Below are 24,450 nucleotides of genomic sequence, written 5' to 3' on the forward strand. Positions count from 1 at the left end.
AGTCTTCCTCAACCCATTAGAGAATGCTCTACACTCAATTTGTTTAAGGCAAAGGTTAAAAACTGGTTATGGACAAATCAAGTGTGTGATCATGTATGAGTTGTATAGTTTTAATGTTTTATTTGGGAACAGAATGGTGTGTATGTGTAAGTTTGGTGATGGAGTTTTTATTATGAATGAATGATGAATTTTTATGAATTATTATGTCTATTTTTTATGCTTAAGGACAACAGATGGAAATTAGCCCTTGGCTATAATCTGGTATGTTTACATTCATGTAATTTTTTTTTTTTTACATTTATGTTCATTAACATGCACTGTCCTAAATAAATAAATAAATAAATGTATACATAACAATTAAGTCGATCTCTGCTCTGAACATATCTGTGAATGTGTTCTTTCTCCTGCTCACATGGAGAGATTTGATTTGATTTAGTTTAGAAATATCCTTCATTTTGACATATTTATGAAGATTCTAAGTCATTCTGACTATAAGATAAGAAAACACATAGCCGTGTTATTATTTCTATTAGTTCTTGATAGATGTGCTAAAAATATAAGTCCCAACATTGGAATCAGAGGATTTAGCAAAAAGCAACTCTTTCATAATAGAAATTAGACAGTTATTGATGAAGAACGCACTTTTTTCCATTTTGCTCTCCTCTAATCTCTCTCACTTTAACGGTCTCCTTCCTCCAAGAAGTGACTGATGCTGTAATGTCTGTACTTAGAGTCTGCTGGAGTCTGTCCTGCAGGCATGCTTGTAAAAGAGACTGACTGTGATCACTGAGGCTCCATGTCAGTTTGTGATAGAGCTGCTACTGTGCATTTGTGTCATGGATACTGTAGTCATTAGGGTCACTACCAGGGCAGAAAATAACAGGCACTGGAAAGAGGACAGTGTCTAAGTGAGCTCCAATTGTTCAGATGGCAGAATTTTCAACATTATCCCAGCTAAACATCAACATTACTGTTGTGAGCATGTTAGAAAGCTAATGTTAGCATTTACTGCGCATAGCTGTGCCTATAATAGTCTTGTTTTATATTTGATTGATGACTGGCGACCTGTCCAAGGTGCATCCCGCCTCTCGCCCTATGACAGCTGGGATAGGCTCCAGCCCCACATGACCCTGATAAGGATAAGGGGAAGAGGATGGATGGATAGATTTAATATTTATTTTAACAAACTTTTAAATTTTTTCTTAGTCCATTTCGCTGGGTTCGGGTTGTGGAAGCAGCAGTCTAACACAGAAGCCCACACCTCTCTCCTGGGCCACCTTCTCCAGCTCTTCTGTTAGGGACAGTGATTGTTCCCAAGCCACAGATGGATGGACGGAAAAGCAAAACAATGTAGTATTATAGTGGTCCCTCGTTTTTAAAATTATGTTTTAAGGCTGTAAAACCCCTCACAACACTTTATACACTTTTCTCAGACAGGCATGAAAATTTTCATTCTTGTTTAAACACTCTCAAACTTCAAACCTTTGTATAAAAATAAGCCCAGTATTATAGAATGAAACCAAAGATCAAACCCTGTTTTAGGTCCAAAACATGCGACTAGAGCAGCTGCTAGAGAATTCAACATTAATGAATCACTGGTACGGAGGTGGAAGAAGCAAGAAGAATGAGTTGAGTAAAGTTTGACTTACCTGACTGTTTTGTTTCGCTTAATGCACCTTATGGTCCGAAAAATACAATAACTTCTACTTTCCTTTAGCATGTCCAGAATCCCAACTTTTTGTGTGCAATGGTTAGCATCTTCCTCCACCTTTTGGGTGCTACCACGGGTCCTTTGACTGTGCAAAACATTTCGCCGACATTGTTGTATTTGTTGGGGAGAAAACTTACAAACATACAGTGCAGCACTTCAAAGTCGCACTGCTAGCGATTGAAGATTTATGTAAATTTCACAAGCTGAACACATTCTGTACTGTACAGGAGACACGGCACGAGATTGATTGACAATGGTCTACAGCCAATCGGGATGCAGAACACAATGCACTGTTAAAAAAAAAAAACAAAAAGCATGCAAAATTGCACACAAACAAAAAAAAATCTACGAAAGGTGAACCACGTTATAGCAAGCGACTAAAATATTATTAATAAAATATTTAGTAGCATAATAGTATTTAGTAGCATTTTGCGAACTTGATATTTCTGCCTCAAAATGAGTGAACTGTTGGAAATTTCCTGCAGGGCCAACAAATAATTAAACACCCCAGTGGAGCGAGTTCAAAATGGATATAAACGACTGTCAGATCATCACACTATATGATTAACACATACAAAAGAAAAAAAGAGAGCTTGGGAAACTGTGTTACTACTCTTCCTGTCTGTTAGTTGACGGGCCATGTTTCCTCTCTTGTGTGATAAATTTTGTCTCTTTTTGACGTAGATCTGCTATGATCAGTTTTTTCCCCCCTCTTTGTAGTGCGTTATTAACACATCTTACCCCTCCCCTTATGGTCTTTCCTTACTGCTACACTGTGTGATCTGAGGCTTCCAGATGTGCTTTGCACTCTGGTGATCATTACTGTCATAACAGTAAAGGGCAGCATCATTAACCTCAGGCACACACACACACAAAAAACACACTTCTCTCCCGTGCCTCTCTCTCGCTCTCTCTGAGGAATTTATACTGAGGTACAGCTCAGCTTTGACACAGAAAGCAAGGACGCCATTTTTCTTCTGAAATTTTCATTAAGTGAGCAGTTGGAAATGATGAGTTTCTTGCTAGAGCCAGCACTCACTAGCTCTAGCAAGAAACTAGCTCTGACTAGCTAGCTTTGCCTTGGAAGACAGGCAAGCAGCTGAAGTATTGCATGTTTTATTTAGAGCTGGAAAACTTTTAATGAGTGATGTTTGATTGTATTAGTAACACATAAACTTTGCTGGAAAACTTGGATATTCTTAGTTAAGGTTATTCTTCTTGGGTGCTTGTTTCCAAGTTCATATTTGAGCCAAATAGCAGTTTGGCAAGAATGAAGATGTTGACTTGGACAGCTTTTTCTCTCTCTCTTTCTCCCTTCTTGTAATTCTCAACTACAGGCCTTGTAATAGGATCACTGGATGTTAGACAAAGGTCTCTTTGGCATCAGCTCACTCCTTAAAAGCACACATTGCTGTGTGTAACAGATTTCTCCGACCACTCCAAAGGCGTCTTTTTGTGGCGTCTGCTGGGTTCAGCACTTGTGATGTTGTTATTGCTGCCGCTGTGTTTTCTGCAGCCCCCAAACCACTCAGTAGCATATGATGGAAAGAGCGATTATAGTCCCCTGCAGACAAAGAATCTCATTTAATAGATTTTAGAGCTTTTTGTCGTCTTTCTCCCCGCTTTGTCATCTCACAGAACATGTGTGCTTGTGGTTGTTGAGCAACTATTTTTTTATTTTCGGCACAGTTTGTGTGTCTGTGTATGTGTGTGATTTATGCATATAAATTAGTGTGCAGTGGTTTGTTTTTCTATGCGTGACATATTGTACAGTAAGTATCTATACGTTATCTCAGCAGCACAGATGCACATGGGAAAGGTGCAGCACCAATTAGTCTTCTTCTGGCTCATCAGAGCGAGGAGTTCCACACTGGGAACTGTTAAGTGCGTTCCAGCTCGTATTAATGATACCCTGTCTCAGTGATGACGCCCTCTGGACTAGTATTGAGAAATTCCTGTTTTTAATTGCATAAGCAATTACTATGGTTTGTGATTTTTACAGTGATTTGGTTAATATTAAATCATGCATTTAAATGTGAGCTCGCTCTCTCTATTTAATATGTTTGGAGTTTTGCAACATAGTCATTTCAAAAGTACAGATAAATTAAGTCTGGAGGTTTTTGTGGCTTTGGAGACTTTTCATTAAAATTATGAAACAAAACAAGTTGGACACACTGCTCTTATGTTTTTATCTTCTATTATGGCATACCTGGTTGAACACCTTTTCACTACGATTTAGTTTCAGTTCATTGGTAGTAATTGGGCAAAACCTTAAAACTATGAGGCAACTCCTTTAGACTTAAGCCATAAAGGTTTCTGGACTGGTCATTGACCATCTGACAACCACCGGTCACTAGGGACAAATGTTAACCAGCGATTGGTTGCAAACTGGTTGCTGGAAATTGCTGCCAGCCACTGTAAATTCGATTGCTAAACCCCTATCAATGTAGGCCTAGAGACTAGTCAGTGGACCTCTTGGTAATCACTGGTCAAAGAAGTTTGTATTCCAGCTGGCGAGTGGTTGCTGATCGCAAAAAGGTAAACGGTACTGTACATTTGCTTCGGTTGCTAGTAGGTTGCCACAGTTACGATTAGTTTTCATCAAATATGCCAAGTTGACTGCAAACACTTGGCAGCTACTTGCCAAGCTATGGTAAAACTGTGAAAAATGCACAACAAATCGGAACCGGAGAACACTAACCTTCTGAGTTTAAATGTTTAGACCTAACACTCTCCATTTGCATGAGATGTTCATATTAGGGATATCTGCTCACACAGCCAAGATACCAAAAACAGTGAAATATCTTAGAGTAGTCTGGAGCCTCAGCTTTTGGCTAATAAGCATTACTTTGTGATCATTAGTAGAAGTTTTATATGCATATCATGTTTAGGACAAGCAGGGGCCTAAATACTTAATACCTTAATTTAACCTTACTGTTCATTTTGGACTAGTATCAGTGTGTTCATTGATGTCTGCATATCTGTATATCTTTAAGTGTGGTCTGTGTATCTGTACACTATGTCAAAGTACCTCACTTTTGCTTCTTTTTCTCTCTTTTTTTCCTTTTTTCCACAGTACATAAATCCAGCGCAGACAGAATTAGATACTGCAAGTAGAGAAAGAAAGACATGCAAAAATTGTAGGCTTTTACACTCATCGAGGATGTTGAATTTAGAGAAAACAGGTTTTACGCACACCCAGAAACTCCTCAGAGAAGATTGAATTCCCATCGCCGGGGTCTGTTGTCTACTTTTCAGCGGCAAGTGGAGTATCAAAATCCCAGCAGTGCTCTCAGCCTCGCCTCTCCTTATAGATGGAGTACTGTAATTAGATTTCTTTGCTCTCCTTCTTCTCTCTCCTCCTGCAAGGTTTATATTCTACATTAAGGATGAGCTCACTTACACACTGGGATGGATGAATGTACAGACACACTTCTCTGCTGCCTTTGTTCACCTCCAAACCTGTTTACGTGTAGAGGGGGGAAAAAATAACCCAACAAAATTAAAATACAGGATTTCATTGGAATTCCCAGCATTACTAGCGGCTGAAGAGTTGTACAGTAGGTAATTAGAAGCAAAGATAAGCTGTGTATTGCTCTGCATAGCCCCTCTCTCTTTTTCTCTCTGTCTTTCACAGTCTCTCTCTCTTGCCGTTGGTTGTCTTTATCAGCAAGGGTTTTACTCTGTTCAAAAGTGAAGACACATTTATCACCCACTGGGAATTTGATAAGAGGGCATGGTTAAGCCTTTAACCCCATTGTTTTAATCATGAGCCTGAGTAATGCTCTGCCTTTTCTGTTTCTTGCTCTCTTAGTCTGTCTTTGTCTCTTTTTCTAACGCATCCAAAGGTGGAAGTTGTTAAGGATGTAGCACTGGGATTTCAGAATGAATACCAGGGCTGCATAGGTCAAGATGTATCATTTCAGGTACCACTGCACTGAAACAGAATCCAGGAAAGGTAGTGCTAATAGCATAGTGAATGGTAGAACTACTAATAAAGGGCAGACTCTTTTGACTGTTGTCAGTGGACGTTTCAGCTAAAAATTGTGTTTAGCACTGATTATTTGTGCTGAGCTACCATAGGCTTTCATGTCACCCCAGTGCTGCTGCTCTGGGCATGTGAAGCTGTGGGAAGTGAGTTCCCACTATTAAATTCCGTTCTTTTGAATTCTTTTGGCGACAGAGAAAGACTGGACTCAGAGTGGTCAAGCTCATAAAATAATCTTTATTTTACATTTCCAGGAATGGAGACCTGAACACACGAACACACACGCTCAGGTCTGAATTCTTTGCCAGCTAAATCCGTATATATATTTCTGCACTGCGTCACACCGACACACAGATTACTTAGTTCCGCTTTTCTATACTTCCTGTTTCTGCACAAGACGTGCAGTCTACTCTGTGACTTTTGGCCTACATTCTAACTCACAAGGGCGTTTTCCTACACTGGGCTCTATAAAACAATATAAACAGAATATAAGCATTAAGAATATATGTTTATTTCCCCTTTTTAACTAATAAAATTAGTTAACCTAATTAACTGACTTCCTCAATAACTACTGTGAACTAAAAACAGATATAATTAGCTTTTTCTGGTAAAAGGTCCTAGATTATTTTTGTCAATCTTTGGAAACGGCCTCTATAGAGTTAACCCATTTCCTCTTTAAAACTTACTCCTGGTTTCTTCTCCCCCTTTAACGGGTAGAGCATATCCGGCCTGAACACTGTGTTTGGGCAATTTACATAACATAGAAATCCTACAAACTATTACTAAAGTCCCTCTCATTACTCTTCATTACTTTTATGCTCACATTATAACCTCTGTCTAACGAGCTTTTAATCTTCTATACAACCTAAACAACAAATTTTCGGAGAGGTTTCTCTGTGCTCTGCGCTTCTTTTGAGTTCCCCTTTCTGGTGGTTGGTGGAATCAGGAGGACAGGAGAAAAAACACCTCTCTCTGCTACGCCTCAATAATCAAATATGTTCATCAATTGTTCTCTTAACTTTTCAAAGTGAGTTCAAAATATCATGTTCTGGGCTCTATCATTCATATATATATATATATATATATATATATATATATTTATTTATATTTCTTTTAACAAGCTTTAACACACTTAACGAGACATTTTCACAGCAGCAGATGCCTGCTGTCCAATTTTTTTCATACTTATGACGATATGTACTTGAAATCGCATGTCTGGAAGGTATGGACGGTTGAACAAATAACGGCTGGCTGCGTCCACTGTTGGTAGCTGATTTTTTTTCAAGTTTGGGTTTTATTTTATTAAGTTATTGCTCTCCCTCCTTGAGAATTGGCAGCATCAAAGTCTTTCAAGTGACTTTCATCAACCATTTAGCAATTCCTGCACCTAATCTGAAGCTGTCTGTGTTCGCCCTGTGATAGACTAGCTACCTATTAAGGGTGTGCCCTACCTTCCTTTTGCGAGAAGAGAGGTGGGATAGACTCCATCCCCACTGAATTGGGGCGAGCAGTTAATAGGGAATATAGATGCATGGGTGAATGCATGCACTTGGGACATAGAAACTGCACTTATAGACTCGGTCAAATCTGTTACAGGTTAAATTTGCCCCAAAAGCCATTTAAAACCCTTTTTGCCCAGCAGGTTATAATTTTATGTGCACAGTTTCAGTTCAGTTTAATTCAGTTTTATTTCTGTAGCACAAACTCCCAAACACCGTCACCTTTAAGGGCTTTATTTGTCCGGTAATAACTCTACAATAATACACTGAAACCCCAACAATCACACTTGGTGATAATGGGAGGAAAAACTGCACCAGCGCAGCAATGCAAAACAAGACGTTCTCTTGTTTTTTGGCTGTCGATTGGCTCTTGAGTGACGGGGGTAGGATAGAGTCACAGAGGTTTGCCATCAGTTTCTAACCAGGAACCAGGATCGATTGTCACACACATTGCATGTATAACAGCAATCGCTGATTAATGGTGACTGCGTGCCTCCAGTGTCACCAGGTCTACACTCTCCTCTGTGGTTGTGTCAGGGAGGACACCTGGGAGGTTTAGCTGATTGTGTCCAATTGAAAATGTAGATACATCAGCAAACCCAAATGTCTTGTCTCTAAATGTGCTGTTCACCAAACCTTTGTTTATTGCATTCTCTTTCATTCACCACAAGTTTTCTTCTTCCTTGCATGCGTTTGCGTGTTTTTTTTCTTGTTTTGTTTTAATCCCGTGCCAGTGTGTAGCTGGAAGACACAGGGAAGGGGATGCTTTGTGGTGACTAATGGCTGAGAGTGATTTATGGGGAACCAGAGCTGTAAGATGCTTCTCCATGCTACATCATTTTGTATCCCTCTGTCATGCAAATTATCAACAGCTTCTGTTTCATGATGAATTATTTCCCAGACCTGCACTTTAATGACAACCGCCCTTCAATACAAGCGCGCATGTTGGATGTTCACTCCTACGCATTGCCATTCTCACAGATGTGCAGATGACAGCTTTGTTCAGAACTACATTCGGAGTTTGTGTCAAAAGAGAACGAAGGAGAAATGGGAGAAAGGTTAGAAGAAAAATGATTCTCTTGGAGGTTTTAACCAATGGGAGGCGGTTTAGCGGCAAAATGGGAACTTGGCTCGCAATTAGCGAATCCAATCTTGTAACCTGCAAATAACCAGTGATCAAGAGATGAAAGGGAGATGATGGAAAGCAAGAAGGGGATGAAGAGGAGGAGAGATTGATAGAAAGATCATAAACATCAAACCTAATTAGTGTGCACTGATGTTTCTTTACCTCTTTTATTCCATTATTACGCGGTCAGCATCTTATTAACATTTTAAAAGCACAAGGCTCTTCAGAATATTCAGATGGATCTAACCAAATAAGTAGCTCAGGTGATTACAGCATAGACGAGTCATAGCACAAAATACAGTGCATATTGGAATTCCAGTCTCCTTCCTGTGCATTTCTCTGCAACCCCTGACTGGAATTCAATTTAACCCCCCTTCAAATTTGCATTCAATATGTTTTCATCACTCTGGCTGCTTACTCTGAGCATTTTCTGCACAGTCCATCCCCCACCTCTCTGTCTCCCCCCATCCTCCCCACACTCCCCACCTCCATCTGTCAAACCAGAGTCCAGTCTCCACACGGGAGTCTTTATCACAAAGAAAAGCACAAAAGACGTACTGCTGTTTGAAGACTGACAGGTAAATGGGATTTCCACAGAGACCGAGACAAGACTTGAAATTATCAGCACAAAGAGCCTGTGTTTTCATGAGGGCACCCACTTAGCAAGAGAAGGAAAGAATGCAGCAAAGCATGGCAAACAGACAAAAAAAAAAGTGGTGAAATTGGACCTAATGTTCCTATAGTAAATGCAATACTGCTATTTAACATCCTTTGAATGCTTACTGCTCTTCCTGTCGCCATATAGCTTCACGGGAAACTCAAGACAATTCGACTGAGCACAGTTTTATGTTCTATTTGTGGCTGAATGGGTTTAGTGTGGTATTGTCAGTGGAAGAAGGAGGATTTTTGTTCCCAATATATCTCAATGCCTAGAGCCATGGCACCAGCTAAGGGTTTACATCCTACCAGGCCACCCACACCAATTTAACTTCGAGGCACTTCGGATAACAATCAACAGAAGGTGATACGCAACTTTGATTGGAGTGAAAGGAAATGGAATCAGTAGCGCATTGTATTTTGTCATTGTCAAATCAAGACCATTTGCTCAGAAGAGTGCCAGCTGTCATTATCCTGGAGACAGCAGTAGCCAAATGCAGTGTCTGGAAGTTCAAAAGCTCTCCAGTTTTTATTACAGCAGAGGATTGCGGCTCTTGTTTGCTATGGCGTCCCCATTCTGGTTGAAGGTGGACAATTCATGAAATCAACTGCTGTGTTATTTTTTAAGACTGCCTGTAAATTCATTGCTGGAGATTTGAAACACTGTAGCTTCCATTTCTGGAGTATGTTTTCAGGCATTATGTGGAGCTCCTATTTGGCCATTGTAGAGACTATTCAATCTATCATTTTTATCTTTTTATTTGTGTAGGTTTGCAGTCATATAGGTCATGGTTGTCTCAAAAAATAAAAGAGAGATGGTTTCAGAAAGGATGAAAGGATTTCTATGGCCACCTGGATAGGGTGCTATTAAACCTATAATATTAGTGGCCTATGAAACCATTATCAATTATAATGCAATCGCAGCAGGTAGCACGTCTTCAAGAAAGTTATAAAGAAGTTAATTTATCTTCAACTTAAAAGCACTTGAAATCAGCATGTAGGGTTGGTCAGACATGAATTGAAAACTGCTTGTCTTGTTGGCTTTGATCACTAAGAAAAAGGCATGTGAGGCAAGTTGTACAAGGGTAGTTCATGAACACTATTGCCTACCAAATCCACAAGTACACTAAGGTCTGAGGAGTGTAAATTTCATCATGGGACAGCAAGCATGAGCGTTCCTGCACATATCCATGTTCCTGCCTGACCGTGCAGACTCATCCACGGAGACTTTATTTTACAATTCAACAGCTACACATGCACCCCAGGCAATGAACTTCAAAGTTTAATAGGAATGACTAGTCGGTCATGGTTTCCCAGCTCTCCGTGGATGTGTCAGTGACAGAGTATAATTAAGGTTTAAATCAGGACTGGTAGTTGAGACATAACACACTCATAGTGGTAGAAGAAACTGTTGCCACATGTACACCATAGCCCTAAACTTTTCTCTCAGTCAGACTGGACATTTGCCAGCTTTAACTTGTCAGTTTCCTAGTATATCAAACCTCAGTTTGATGGCTGGTTGTACAGCTAATAGTTCAGTGCATTTATCCACTAATGGATGGGCATCGTGTGTGGTGCTTCCCGAAGCTTTATCCAAGTAGTTTCCTAAACTACACAGATTATTTACAGTAGTGTGAATATGTCTGAAGCAGACTATTTCCTGCTTCCAAAATTGTCTGAAGTTCAAATGTGAAAACTGCTTGATAGTCAGTGACTGAAGGAGGAATTCAGACAGGTTGTGTCAGGACAGAACTACTACTCACTACTATGACTTATTGGTGATGTTTAGTTTATTGGTTAACATGTTTTATACCAGTGGGATGAATGATTGGGTAACGAAGCAGAATGAATGGTTTATATGAAAGGAATCTTGTGAACTATTTTTTAAAGAATTTGAAATAAAAAAGCTTAACTTTTCATCTAGCGCCATTACCATTTCATAACCCAGCCTGCAAGTACAAAAATACAGAAAAAAACAAACAAAACCTTTATTGGCAAATGTTAACTAGCATTTAGCTTGAAGCATGATATTTAGTGCCATTAATTGTTAATCATACCACAGAGAGCATTTCAACCAAGTTTTTAGTTGTATGTATGAAAAAACAGATAATAGTACCATAGCTGTGTATGTCTAAATCAGCTTAAATGGTTGATATGACTGCAACTTCATTACATTCTTGAAAAGCTGCTAACTTAGCTATGAATTTGTGTCTCCACTGCTAATTTCACTGCTGTTGCTGATGCTAAATGGGAACGTCATGCCCTTCAACTCAATCCTGAAGTGGTTAAATTCTTTTTGTTTTTTTTCCCACCTTCCAGACATTCACTTTTTGACAGACAATTTCAAAGGTCAGCTTCATCCTCTGACTGCATTACAGAGACGTTTTCTCAACGCCTTTATTCTATTTTTTTTCCCCCAGTTATTTATCTTTTATTCATACAGATAGTCTTTTAGAGATTGAAGATGCTTTTCTGTCTCAGACAGGCCATCTTTTTCTCTTGAGTGTTTTTTAGCAAACAAGGGCCCGAATGGAGTCTTTGACTTCTAAAACCACATAATGATAGTTCTGTGAAAGGGGTACACTCAAACGAATTCGGGTCAGGGTAGGTGACTGGGGCTTATCTAAATTGTTTCTATGAAATTGGTTTTCCTCTGTGAAAGCCACTGGAACAATCCCACAGGGTAGGCTGATCCGTTTCCAAAACATCCATGTTTTCTATTGGACCACTTCACATCAAATCTCAGCTATTAAAAAACAGCTTTTTTTTAGCCCCAGCTTTTAAAAAAGAGCCTGTTGTGTGTTGGTGTCCTAAAAGAGGTCTGATAGTCATGCAAAAAGACTTGTGTGTTTCAGTGTGAGACTTGATCTAAGGGACTCGGACTGGGTGATCCATACCACGGTCAATCTCATTTGACCTCCAGAGCCCACTTTGCTTAATCAGTGTCACCACTTAACCGTACCCTGACCAGTTTAAAGGGATTCTCAGGAGTGCTTTAGTTGGACTAGAACAAGATATGCATCTAGCCTCAGTAGCCTCCATGATGCATTACTGAGAACTGTCTTGATGCATTCTCAATCATCCAGGAAAGTAAATCTCCAAAAGTTGATTCTGTTCATCTGGTCGTAGCGTTTTGTGGGAGAAACATTTCGTCACTCATCCAAGTGACTTCTTCAGTCTCAGCTGACTGCAGGTTTCCCCAAATCTTATAATTTGCATAATGACTGAAACCAGCCCACTGAAGGAACAATGGGCTGGGAGGTCAGTTCCTTAATCTTAATTATGCAAATTCTCATGACCATTGACCATTGATCAATGGCCATGAGTACCATTCACAGAGAGTTGGGGAATGGCTGCAATCACAGCGTTGTAAGATGGTGAAAGATGTACCCTTAGCCCCCCTCCTCAATTCAGAGATGGTCTTTCCCTTTTCACGTAAATGGCCTCCTTGACTCCGCGCTCAAACCAGCGTTCCTCCCTGTCCAAGATGTGTACATCCCCATCCTTGAAAGAGTGTCCACTGGCCTGTAGGTGTAAATATACTGCAGAGTCCTGGCCTGACGAGGTAGCTCTTCTGTGTTGTGCCATCCGCTTCGCCAAAGGTTGTTTGGTTTCCCCGATGTATAAATCCTGGCAATCCTCCTGGCACTTAACAGCGTACACTATGTTACTCTGTTTGCGTCGGGGGACCCGATGCTTGGGGTGGACCAATTTTTGGCGCAGCGTGTTTTGGGGTTTAAAAGCCACAGAGACCCAGTGTTTAGAAAAAATGTGTCTCAACTGCTCCGATACTCCTGACACATATGGGATCACTACAGGTTTTCGCTTGGGCAGCGGTTGTCCTTCTCTCCTGGATCAGCTGGAGCTTTTTTTAGGTGCCTTTCCAGCTTTTTTTTTTTTTTTTTTTTTTTTTTTTTTTTTTTTTTTTTTTTTTTGACACAGAACAGCAGTATGCGAATTACGTGATGGCAGAGCTTCAGTTCATCCTTTGTCATTTTTTTTTTTTTTTTTTAATGTTTATTATTTATTTTTTTAATAATAGGACAGGGGAGAGAGAGAGAGGGGGAGAGAGAAGAAAACAAGGGAGAAGAGACGGGTAGAGGGGGGGGAAGAAGAGAAAAAACAAAAAAAAAAACCAAAAAAAGAAAAAAAAAAAACTCTGGGTCCCTGTATGAGAAAAAAAAACACAACAGCAGAAGCAAACCAGAGCAGTAATATAGAGAAAAAAAGCACGCACCCAATAATAGCTCGTCATAGTCAATGTTCTAAATAATAAACGATATTGTGCAGCACGCAAGATAGACAGCGCACAGTGTGCTTTGAGGCAGCAGCCAAGAAAGCTTTAGTCCGCGTCTGTGAATACCCATGTGTACACCTGTGTGCATACCTGTGTGGATCAGCATGCTTGCATTCCAAAGGTTTCTCCATGTAATGATCTGCTAGGGAGTGTGGGGGGGCCACAGCCCCGTCCTCCAGGGTGTGAAGCGGGTATGGAGGAGATCAAAACTCCAGACATCCAGAGGCCCCCAGAACACAAGAGACCATGGAAGACCAACAGAGGGGCAGCCGCGCCACTGTTCCAGTAAGAGCTGAGGAGAGTCCCAGATGAGGGCTCGCCCAGCAGCCGCGGAGCAGAAGCCAGGGGGAGTTGCAGTGACGCGCCCGTGAGCTCCGCCGGCCCCCAGCTGTGCCTGAGTGACCGAGCCCCAGGCCGAGAGGCCGGGGGCACCCCATCTCCAAAGGGGCCCGAGCGAGCCCCAGGCCCCAGGCCCCGACAAGCGGCCGCCAAGGAGTGAGCCGGTGTGTACCCGGACGCCCACCCCCAGACACAAAGAACCACCAACACACCGACACCTGAGGGAGTCCGCCACCGGCAGGGGAAGTGGTGGTGGGTGGAGATAGGCCTCCATACCTTGGAGGGCCTGAGGTGTCCCCAGAGAGGTGGCGTCTGATACCCAACCTGACATATAGACACAGACATACAGGCACACACAGACACAAACATCCATTCCCACCCTCATGCTCTCATATGCACTCACTCCACACTCAACCAACGTGGAGACAGACATAAAGAGACGCTGTACACACAATCACACTCCCCAAGCGTACTCTACAAACCGGGTCTAGGTACCCTTGCCCCTGGAGGGGGGAATTGCACCCAGACCCAGGTGGTGTTACCCTTTTCCCTGCGGTGGGGAGAGGCAGACCACCCCGACTCCACAGCAGCAGGGAGGCCCCACACCCCAGACCGCAGTCGGACGGCCAACTCCTCCTACTAGCCCTCCCGCTCCAGCAGGCCGCAGAGAATGGGGGTGGGAGAAGACTCCAAACCTCCCTCCACCCGCTCATTGTAGTGTTGATGCATATGTGTTCTAAGGTGCAATTAAAACCCAGGAGGGCATGGAGCTACCTGCCAAGGAGCAGCAGGTAAGCGCATAGTCCCTCCTGCTAGCCCTCAATGACTAAGTGTATTTAAAATTGAGAGGTGGGCAACGACGTCAGGGGTGAGGTATACACCCTGATGGTAATTTGGACTCCGTGATTGTGCCCACCCCCAAGATCCTATATGTATGTGTAATGAGAGTGTGAATAATGTGAATGTCTAAGTTGTGGGATAAAATTGAGGCAGAGGCAGCCAGAAGGGGACAGAGGGGGGGGTAGCCTCCTCTGCACCCTGGTGACATACCCCTACTCCAAGGCCCTGCATGTGTGGGTGGTTGTGGAGGAGCGGGAAGAGGGAGGCAGCTGGAGATGGGGAGGGAAGGAAGGGAGGGGCAGGTAACCCCTCCCTGGGGCCAGCTCCCCCGCTGACCCCAGTAGGCACTCCCACCCTCCGCGACCCGCCAGGGAAAGGGGGCCCAGGCCCATCAGACCGGGGCCCAGTGCAGTAGCGCCCCCCGGCTCCACAGAGCCCTGGACAGTCCACCCAACCCCACCACAGAGAAAACTGCACCCACCCCACCATCCACTCATCTTCCAGACTACATAAGACGGTAAACGCCCAGGCTGAGATCTTCCTCCACCTCTCCTGTATCTCCCCCTCCTGCAGAGAGTTCCTGAAGAGAAGAAAGCTCCTGCAAGATGTGACCATCCCCCCCACCAGTTGAAGAGCCCCCCAGGCGGCTCGATGCACCGGCGGCACCCTGCTCCAGGGCCGGGCCCCCATGCACCCACCCGCCCACAACCCCGGCAACGCACCAACCAGGACCCAAGCCTCCGAGGCCCGGCCCGGGCCCCAGCCCAGAGACGGAGCGCCCCCAGAACCTCACGCCCATCCCAGGTGCCTTTCCAGCTTTGACAAAAGTCCAGTTGGGATAACCACATTTACTCAGGGCCTTCTTGATGTGCTGTTCTTCTGCCTCCCTGACTGCTGTGTCAGTGGGGATGGTGTTCGCTCTGTGTTGTAGCGTCCTGATGACACCCAGTTTGTGCTCCAGTGGATGATGAGCGTCAAACCTTAGATACTGATCCGTATGTGTAGGTTTACGGTACACGTCAGCTTTTAGATGTCCCCCATTACTGATGGAAATCTCACAGCCTAAGAAGGCTAACCTGCCACTTTTCATATCCTCCCTGGTGAATTTGATGTGTCGGTCCACTGAGTTAATGTGATCCGTGAAATGTAGTACGTCCTGAGATTTGATTTTCACCCAGGTGTCATCCACATATCTGAACCAATGGCTTGGTGGTGTTCCAGGGTAGGATAGCAAAGCGCTCTTTTCCACTTCTTCCATGTACAAATTGGCCACGATGGGTGATACTGGGGAGCCCATGGCACACCCGTGTTTCTGCCTGTAGATCTGACCCTTGTATGTGAAGTAGGTGGAATGAAGACACAGTTCCAAAAGCAAACACACTTGGTCGATGCTGAGAGTGGTCCTGTTGCTGAGGTTGGTGTCATCCTGTAATCTCTTACGGACTACCTCCAACGCTTCCGTGACTGGGATGCAAGTGAAGAGAGATGTAACGTCGTACGAGACCATGGTTTCATCTGCCTCCATAATGACATCTCTCACCTTCTCAACAAAATCCGGGATGTTCTGGATGTGGTGTTCAGAGCTGCCCACCAGCGGGTTGAGGATCGAAGCCAGAAACTTGGAGATGTTATAGGTAACAGAGTCGATCATGCAGACAATCGGTCTTAAAGGTGCACCCTGTCCAGATGAACAGAATCAACTTTTGGAGATTTACTTTCCTGGATGATTGAGAATGCATCAAGACGTTTTAACCCACTTTGGCAAGGACTGCCTAAAGGTTGTACATCAGTATGAGCAAACAGCACGTAAGACGGCGGACTACAGGAACCACCTGAGATTCATCCTCAGATGCCGACAAAACAGGAGTACTCCTAAGGGTCTGCAAATGAGCTCTTCAGTTAAGGCTTCCGGGCAACAAAAATCCTCCAGGAGGCACAGCATCAGTTGCTTAATGAACGCGTGAGGCAAACAAATTTTACCATCAACATGGTAAAATCTCAAGAGAAGCGGATCCGACAGAGACTGAAAATGGTTTTAGATGAGAATAATAAAACTGTGTTAAATAATTGATATGTCACCACAAATGCAACACTAAAAAAAAGCAGAGTGTAATAATAAGGAGCGATAATCTAAAATGAAGCACACTTGGGAAGCTTTAGGGTTAGGAGTAAAATTGGGCTTTGGCACAGAGCAAATGTGAGTAGGACCTTAAAGTCAATCATTTCTGAGATTTTTTAATAGAAAAATAGAAAAGAAAATACTATTCATAAATATACATGGGGTAGTCTGCATTTACATAATCCAGCAAGTTGATGCATTCTTATAAAGTTAAAATGACAAATACAAATACATAGGAGTCGGCACCGGTTTGTGGCAGCTACCATGTTTCCCCACCATATTTGAATAAAGTGGCGGGGAAAGACATCTCCTTTGACTTATTGTGTTATGTCTGTAGCCACATATGTAGTACACCAAAAGGTGGAGGAGAAGAGAAGTTATGAGTGTTTGCATGCTGTTGAGGTACATTTAAATTTGTGTCTGCACCTTCACACTCAAGATATGAAGGATCATACCTATGTTTTATCATCTCAGATGGGATTGATTCCCTTCACCAAAGAAATTGGCATCTTAATAAAAATCTCATTCTCTTCCTTCTACACCTCAAGCCTCATCTCCAAAAATGAAGTCAGGCCTATAATACACAAAAACCTGCAGACATGTGCTCATTTATTCCAGATATTGTTAGAATGACTTATTGTCAGCAGATTAGACACGTGATCCTCCCATCTCCAGATAGCTGACAACAACAGCTGTTTATAAGCTAATATTGTGCCAGCTAATGTTAGGCTTGAGTTTTCTAAAAATCACAGTTTCCCTCTGATAAACAGTTTGATTACATTCTCACATCTTTTGAGCGTTTATTCATTAAGCATTAGAGCAAACAGTGTCCAATAGGGGTGGGCGATATAAACGATATACGATAGAAACGATATAAATTTGGCCAACGATAGAGATTTTGACTATATCACTCTACCGCGATAGCGCATGTTGATGATGTCATCAAGCTGCGCCTGTTTTGGTCGAAAGCATCGCAGCAGCTACAACCAATATCATCTGCAAATTATGCCGGGCGTCAGTCATAGCAAAGAAATGAAGCACTTTTGAAATATGGGGAAAGCCAAAAACTGCGCTTCCTCCACTTCCGTAACATTGATTCATTAATGTTGAATTCTCTCACATCTGTTCTATTCCCATGTTGTTGCAGTATATTAATAACTAACCTTGTATTGTGGATGAATAATCTCAGTTGTTCTCCTGACTGAAGTTTGGCCCGTGTATAGGCAAGGCAAGGCAAGTTTATTTGTATAGCACAATTCAACAACAAGGTGATTCAAAGTGCTTTACAGAGACATTAGAAACAAAAACAAATAAAAAGCATGATTTAAAATTGATTAAAACAAGCAAACAAACAAACTAATTAACAAACAAACAAAACAGTATATAAACTCAAAACAGATAAAATCAGAACAGTAGATAAAATCAGTAGTTAAATGTAAGTTTTGAAATTTAAGCTTAAAAGTGTGGATTTGGTGCTTTATTCAAATGCAGCTGAGAATAGGTGAGTCTTCAACCTGGATTTAAATAAACTGAGTGTTTCAGCTGATCTGAGGCTTTCTGGGAGTTTGTTCCAGGTATAAGGAGCATAAAAGCTGAATGCAGCTTCTCCGTGTCTGGTTCTGACTCTGGGAACTGATAAAAGACCGGATCCAGATGACCTGAGGGATCTGGAAGGTTCATACTGGGTCAGGAGGTCACTGATGTATTTTGGTCCTAAACCATTCAGAGCTTTATAGACCAGCATCAGAACTTTAAAGTTTATCCTCTGACGGACAGGCAGCCAGTGTAAAGACCTCAGAGCTGGACTGATGTGGTCCACTTTTTTGGTCTTAGTGAGGACTCGAGCAGCAGAGTTCTGAATGAGCTGTAGTTGTCTGACTGATTTTTTAGGTAGACCTGTAAAGATGCTGTTACAGTAGTCAAGCCTACTAAAGATGAATGCATGGACTAGTTTTTCCAGGTCCTGTTGAGACATCAGATCTTTTATCCTTGAAATATTCTTGAGGTGATAGTAAGCTGACTTTGTAATTGTCTTAATGTGTTTTTCTAAGTTTAGGTCTGCATCCATCACTACACCCAAATTTCTCGCCTGGTTTGTGGTTTTTAGATGTATAGATTGAAGTTCTCTGGTGACCTATAATCGTTTTTCTTTGGCGCCAAAGACTATTACCTCAGTTTTGTTTTTGTTTAGCTGGAGAAAATTGTGGCACAACCAGTCATTAATTTCCTCAATGCATTTACCAAGAGCCTGTACAGGGCCTCGGGCTCCTGGTGACATTGTGATATATATTTGTGTGTCATCTGCATAGCTGTGGTAGTTTATTTTGTTGTTCTTTATAATCTGTGCCAGTGGGAGCATGTAAATGTTAAACAGAAGGGGTCCCAAGATGGAACCTTGGGGAACTCCACATGTGATACTTGTCTGCTCAGATGTGAAGTTACCTATTGATACAAAGTATTTCCTGTTTTCTAAGTATGTTTTGAACCAGTTTAGTACAGTTCCTGAAAGACCTGTCCAGTTCTCCAGTCGTTTGAGTAATATGTTGTGGTCAACTGTATCAAATGCTGCACTGAGATCCAGTAAAACTAAGACTGACATTTTTCCACTGTCTGTATTCAGACATATGTCATTAAACACTTTGGTCAGAGCGGTTTCAGTGCTGTGATTCTGTCTAAAACCTGACTGGAAGGCATCATAGTAATTATTCTGTTTTAAGAAGTAATTGAGCTGTTGAGAAACTGCTTTTTCAATGATCTTACTTAAAAATGGGAGATTTGAGATCGGCCTGTAGTTGTTCATTTGTGTCTTGTCAAGATTGTCCTTTTTCAGTATAGGTTTTATTACAGCAGTTTTTAGTGGTTCTGGAAACACACCTGATATTAAAGAAAAGTTGACGATCTGTAACAGGTCTGACTCTAAAGTCTTTGAGACCTTTTTGAAAAAACTTGTTGGCAGGACATCTAAACAGCAAGAGGAGGAGTTCAGTTGACCTAAGATGTCCTCCAGGTCTTTGCTGTTAATAGGGTCAAACTGTTTCATGGTGTTTAAACAGTTTTTCGGTGGACACAGTACATATTCTGGATCTGCTGTTGATGTACCAATTGCTTGTCTAATTTTTTGGATTTTTTCTGTGAAGAATTTGGCAAAGTCATTGCAGGCCATGGTCGAATGAAGTTCAGCTGCCACTGACACAGGAGGGTTTGTTAACCTGTCAACTGTAGAAAATAAGACCCGAGCATTATGGCTGTTTTTAGTGATGATGTCAGAGAAGTAGGACCTCCTTGCACTCCTCAGTTGTAAATTATAATTGTGAAGTTTCTCTTTATAGATGTCATAGTGAACCTGGAGGTTTGTTTTTCTCCATCTGCGCTCAGCTTTCCTAAACTCTCTTTTTTCATTTTTCACTAGTGTGGAGTTTCTCCATGGAGACTTTTTCCTTCCAGAGATAACCTTCACCTTAATGGGAGCAATTGTGTCCATTACATTTAACATGTTAGCATTGAAGCTATTGACGAGCTCATTGACTGACCCTCTGGACAGGTCAGGTGTTAATGGGAAGACCTGGTTAAAAATTGCACTACTGTGTTCAGTTATACACCTTTTTGTGATCACTGTTGTTGATATATTTATGTGGGCTGAGATTTTACTTTCAAAGAAAACACAGTAATGATCAGACACGCCCACATCAGACACAGTAACCTTTGAAATGCTCAGGCCCTTGGAGATCAGTAGGTCAAGAGTGTGTCCTCTATTATGTGTGGCCTCTGTTACATGCTGAGTCAGCCCAAAGTTGCCCAGAGTGTTACTCAGGTCTTTAGTCCCTTTGTCCTGAGGGTTGTCCACATGGATGTTAAAATCCCCAACAATAATTACACAGTCAAAATCAACACAGATCACAGGCAGCAGTTCACTGAGGTCATTAAAAAAGTCTGTGCAGTATTTGGGAGGCCTGTAAACATTAAGAAACACAACTTTGGATGGGGCCTTCAGCTGTAAATCCACATATTCAAAAGACTGAAAACTTCCAGGAGATAGCTGCTTACATTGAAATGATTCATTAAATAAGACAGCAACCCCTCCTCCTCTCCTGCTCACCCTGGCCTCACTGATAAAACTGTAGTTAGGAGGGGTCGTCTCGATGAGAACAGCTCCACTGTTACTTTGGTCCAACCAAGTTTCAGTTAAAAACATAAAATCAAGGCTGTGCTCAGTGATTAAATCATTAATTAAAAATGGTATCCCAGATAAAGATCTAACGTTTAATAAAGCCAACTTAAGTGTTTTAGAGGAATTAGTTGTCCCCTCGTGTTTGGGAGCAGTCTGTGGCACACAAGGTATGTTTACTATGTTTAAAGATCTTTTAGAGTGCAGCTCTCTGTGTTTTGACCAGGCCGCATGTCTCCTGTCACCTAAAAGTACAGAAATTTTAAAACCTTCTAGTAAACAGGGTCCCAGCTTCTCCTGGGAAAAGTCACCACTGCCATAATCCTCGCAGCCCGGACCCTCCACACATCACACATCAGACCGCGGAGACAGGGCATGAAGGTGGTAAGGAGGAACTAAGGGGTGCGAGGCTGGGCAATGTGACTTCGATTGCTCTGTTGAGGGTGGGGCTCGATGGCGAACCTTTGGCTGCTCTGGTGGGGGGTTTATGGGGGACAAAAAGGGATTGGGCCGGGGGGTAGATCTGAGCCCAGCATTGACCCGCTCCATCATCTCCTCAGTGAATTTCAGGTGTGGGGAGGAGGGAGAAAGGGAGGGGGAGGAGGGTGATGGCCTGTCAGGGGTTTGGGGGACTGGGGAAGATTGTGGTCCCTGGTCCTGGTCGTTGGTGTTGTTGAGAGAATTGGAGGCAAATAGGGACCCCTCTCCTTGCCTCAGATGTCTCTCCTTTCTGAGGCTCTTCCCGGGTGGGGGCAGATGGAGCTCCTCCTCAAGGTTTCTGCTGGGCTTTGTCTGTTCTTGGAGTACTGTTTGTTCCTCTTTATGAGATAACTCCTCGTTTATCTCAGCCTTGGCACCAAGCACAGATGGATGACATATGGAATAAAACAAGTTGGAGGTGAACAGTTTCACCCCTGACTTGTTAAAATTAAATCCATTTGCTTTAAACAGATGCCTGCGTTCCCAAAAAATATTAAAGTTGTTGATAAAATGCACTGAGTGGTCAGCACATGCTGATATAAGCCATTTATTCAGTGCAAACAACCTGCTGAATCTCTCGTCTCCTCCTCTGACCGGCGGTACAGGTCCACTGATGAATACAGCTGCATTCAGAGAGTTTACAGTATTTAGTAATCCAGTAAAGTCCCGTTTCAGAACCTCCGACTGTTGTTTGGACACATCGTTTGACCCTGTATGCAGAACAATGTTTGTCACAGTTGGATATTCATCTGCAATTTGAAGAATTCTCTCCTTCAGGTTGTTGACCATATCGTTAGGAAAGCAGAGGACTTTAGTGTTCTTACCGCACATCCTTTGTACATCCTTTACGGCAGAGTCACCCACAATCAGAGTTTCAGGCCTAGCCTTTAGCTTTCCCTGTGGTCTTTTACTTTTCAGCAGATTTTCAGACCTTACTTCGCTGTTTTTAGATGGATGGTTGTCCGATATAGATCCAGGGTCCTTTGATAGTGGAGCAAATCTGTTCTGCAGTTTCACATTCAGTTGTTTTGGAGGTTTGTTGTTAACCTTCCTATTCACGGTTGTCCAGTCCTGTTTCCTCTCGTATACAGGGGTAGAAGAGCTTCTCTGTCTCGTAGGAAGTGAAGGCCAGTCGGTTTCAGAGATTTCAGCTCGCTGTGCTCTGCCCGTGATACGTCCTCCCCCTTCCAGGAGACATGATTTATGTCTTGGTTTTGCATCAAGACAGTCCAAGGGGGGATTATCACTTGAGGATTTATAATAATGCACAGAGTCTACTTTCTTGGTCATGTTATCTGTGCTCCTTAGCTGTGTACTAGCTTGCTCATCGCCATTGTTTTGAATCAAAGGCAAGGTTGTTTCATTTCCACACAGTCCATTTACCTCCACGTTTACTTCTAAGCGATGAATTTTTGTCTCCAGTACTGCAATCTTCTGCAGGAGGCTGTGGTAGTCATCTGTGGAGAGGGAAGGCATCTTGTTGCTAGTTAGCCTAGCGGTTAGCACCTTTCCAGGCTATTGAGGCTGTTTGGTGCCCAGACGCTGTAATCAGGCTTCAGCTGTGTCTAGGCCACAGACACACGGAGCGCTGAGGATAAGGTAACTATAAAAATGTTGCTGTTTCTGTTAAGAACACTTTAGTCCTAATGATCTATAAGTGTCCAGAAGCTATCGCAGGTAAGCTCATACGGAAAAAAGGGAAAAAATCAGCATAAAAATCAATAAAAGAAGCAAAGCATTTAAGAGCAAAGAGATGAAGCGTCCACACTCACAAAAGGGGAGGAGTCATCATCCTGCTATGCGATTGCATTTGTCCCTAACCACCAGAATCCCTCACGTTAACTTTTATCGAGTGGGAAAAAAGTTGGCGTTCATCCTCCAGCTTCACTGTGCTAATGTTATGCTCACATAGTTGTGTCGCTAGCAATCACGTAGCACAACATTATATACCAAGTAGTCCAACTTCAGTAACCCTGCAAACGCCACTGCTGTTTAGTTTTCTGTCTTCATTTATGTTGGAAGTGGTAGCAGAGCTGTACGTTTTAATTAGTTTCAAAAATTTCTGTCAGAACATGGTATGTCATGTTTATGTGTAAACTAGTGAGCTAACTTCCTGTTAACTTGTAACTCCGTTAAATTTAATAAATTCTATTTTCATGGATGCCTGGATGTTAAACTTGATTGTTACACCCGATAAAGCAGCAACGCTGATGATTTAATTAAAGATGAAAGAATTTCGACCGTTTTTAACTCTGTGTTCGTTTGACTTTGGGACCTGAAGCGGACGGAGTTTTGGACCCAGATTACTCCGCGAAGCTCCTCACTACGGCAGCCGTAATGCTCTGACAATCCATCAAGCAGTGCGGCTTACCAAAGTTGTACTAAAACATTTTTAACAGATTTCTGCACGCCCAAATCGGTTCGAGGTCAGTAAGCACAACCAAAATTCATACATAAGGCACACTCACGATTTTTGAGAAAATTAAAGGATTTTAAGTTCAATTCAATTCAATTTTATTTATATAGCGCCAAATCACAACAAAAGTCGCCTCAAGGCGCTTCATAGATACAGAGAAAAACCCAACAATCATATGACCCCCTATGAGCAAGCACTTTGGCGACAGTGGGAAGGAAAAACTCCCTTTTAACAGGAAGAAACCTCCGGCAGAACCAGGCTCAGGGAGGGGCGGCCATCTGCTGCGACCGGTTGGGGTGAGAGAAGGAAGACAGGATAAAGACACGCTGTGGAAGAGAGACAGAGGTTAATAACAGATATGATTCAATGCAGAGAGGTCTATTAACACATAGTGAGTGAGAAAGGTGACTGGAAAGGAAAAACTCAATGCATCATGGGAATCCCCTGGCAGCCTACGTCTATTGCAGCATAACTAAGGGAGGATTCAGGGTCACCTGGTCCAGCCCTAACTATATGCTTTAGCAAAAAGGAAAGTTTTAAGCCTAATCTTAAAAATAGAGATGGTGTCTGTCTCCCGAATCCAAACTGGAAGCTGGTTCCACAGAAGAGGGGCCTGAAAACTGAAGGCTCTCCCTATAAGTGTGCCTTATAGTGTGGAAAATACGTTATACAGAAGAAAAGAATATATCGCGATATATATCGTTACAGCACGTGCTTCAAATTATATCGCAATATGGATTTTAGGCCAAATACTGCCGTATTTTTTGGACCATGAGGCCCACTGTCGATGAACGGGTCTGTTTTCATACACAA

The 24,450-nt window shown here is 42.4% G+C and overlaps 1 protein-coding gene across 1 annotated transcript in view; it reads left to right on the forward strand.

Moving 5' to 3' along the window:
- cpped1 (calcineurin-like phosphoesterase domain containing 1) overlaps positions 1-24,450 on the forward strand; it is a 60,656-nt gene that overhangs the window by 28,225 nt on the left and 7,981 nt on the right. The window lies entirely within an intron of this gene.

Source organism: Simochromis diagramma, unplaced genomic scaffold (genome assembly GCF_900408965.1).
Source record: "Simochromis diagramma unplaced genomic scaffold, fSimDia1.1 OVJJ01000208.1, whole genome shotgun sequence".
In the NCBI taxonomy this organism is placed as follows: Eukaryota; Metazoa; Chordata; class Actinopteri; order Cichliformes; family Cichlidae; genus Simochromis; species Simochromis diagramma.